Source organism: Carlito syrichta, unplaced genomic scaffold, assembly GCF_000164805.1.
Source record: "Carlito syrichta isolate Samal-C Ts95f unplaced genomic scaffold, Tarsius_syrichta-2.0.1 Scaffold242214, whole genome shotgun sequence".
Lineage (NCBI taxonomy): Eukaryota > Metazoa > Chordata > Mammalia > Primates > Tarsiidae > Carlito > Carlito syrichta.
Window position 1 is genome coordinate 1 of NW_007186310.1, and position 1,804 is coordinate 1,804.

At 47.0% G+C, this 1,804-nt stretch overlaps 1 pseudogene; it reads left to right on the plus strand.

Moving 5' to 3' along the window:
- Positions 1-3: 3 nt before the first annotated feature.
- LOC103253634 lies at positions 4-1,174 on the plus strand (annotated as a pseudogene).
- Positions 1,175-1,804: the final 630 nt, after the last annotated feature.

Below are 1,804 nucleotides of genomic sequence, written 5' to 3' on the forward strand. Positions count from 1 at the left end.
GATGAGGGCAAACTCACAGATTCTTCTAAGACAAACAACACTATCCGTGTTTTCTTGCTGAACAAGCAAAGAACAGTGGTTAATGTGAGAAATGGAATGAGCTTGCATGACTGCCTTATGAAAGCGCTCAAGGTGAGAGACTTACAACCAGAGTGCTGTGCGGTGTTCAGACTTCCTTACGAACACAAAGATAAAAATGCACTTTTAGATTGGAATACCGATGCTGCTTCTTTGATTGGAGAAGAACTTCAAGTAGATTTCCTGGATCATATTCCCCTCACAACACACAATTTTGCTCAAAAGACATTTCTGAAGCTTGTCTTGTATGACATACGTCAGAAATTCCTGCTCAACGTATTTCAATGTCAGACTTGTGGCCACAAATTTCATGAGTACTGTAGCACCAAAGTACCTACTATGTGGGTGAACTGGAGTAATATCAGACAACTCTTATTGTTTCCCAAATCCACTATTGGTGATAGTGGGGTCCCAGCACTACCTTCTTTGACAATGAGTCATATGCGAGAGTCTGTTTCCAGGATACCTGTTAGTTCCCAGCACAGATATTCTACACCTCACGCCTTCACATTCAACACCTCCAGCCCCTCCTCTGAAGGTTCCCTTTCCCAGAGGCAGAGGTCTATGTCCACACCTAATGTCCACAGTCACCCTACCTCTGGACAGCAGGATGATTGAGGGTGCAATTGGAAGTCACAGAGAATCAGCCTCAACTTCAGCGCTGTCCAGCAGCCCCAACCATCTGAGCTCAACGGTTTGGTCACAGTCCAAAACCCCTGTGCCAGCACAAAGAGAGTGGGCACCAGGATCCAGGACCCAGGAGAAAAAGAAAACTAGATCTCGTGGACAAAGAGATTCAAACTATTACTGGAAAATAGAAGCTAGTGAATTGATGCTCTCCACTCAGATTGGGTCAGGCTTCTTTGGAACTGTTTATAAGGGAAAGTGGGATGGAGATGTTGCTGTGAAGATCCTAAAGTTTGTCGACCCAACCCCAGAGCAGTTCCAGGCCTTCAGGTATGAGGTGGTTATCCTGTGCAAAACAAGGCACATGAACATTCTACTCTTCATGGGGTACATGACAAAGGACAGCTTGGGGATTGTGACACAGTGGTGCAAGGGCAGCAGCCTCTACAAAGCACCTTTGGGAGGCTGAGGTGAGTGGATTTCCTGAGCCCGCGGGTTCGAGACCCACTTGGGCAACTTGGCGAGACCTCATCTCTACAATAAATCAAAAAATCGACCAGGCATGGTAGCGCATGCCTGTAATTCCGGCTACTTGGAAGGCTGAGGTGGAAGGATCGCCGGAGCCCAGCGGGTTGAGGCTGTGGTGGCCGGGAGCGGCCACTGCACTCCAGTCTGGGAGACAGAGTGAGACTGCAACTCAAAAAAACAAACAAACAAAAAAGAAATAAGTATAATTTTTCAGGAGTGACAAGTCGACATGGGAGAATGTGTTGGTACCGTTTCTGACACCATCTTCTAAGTGACCCATCTTCCATAAGAGGGAGCTTGGGGGAGGGAAAGGGAGGTCCTGTCTGGAATCCACCCCTAAGCACATGTTGAGATCTGTTGAATCTCTGTTCTTGGTTTTGCTAGCCAGTTCAAAGTTTTCCCCTGCCAGCACATAAATCCTCGAGGATTTTAGCTTGAGAACTTGGTGTGAGCCTGAGATCTTCATCAACAGAGGGACTCACTAGCAGTCTGGTCAATCATTTCCATAAGAGGCATGAGATTGTGGAGGAGAGCAGTGGATGGCAATTGGCAACGAATTGATGCTTACACG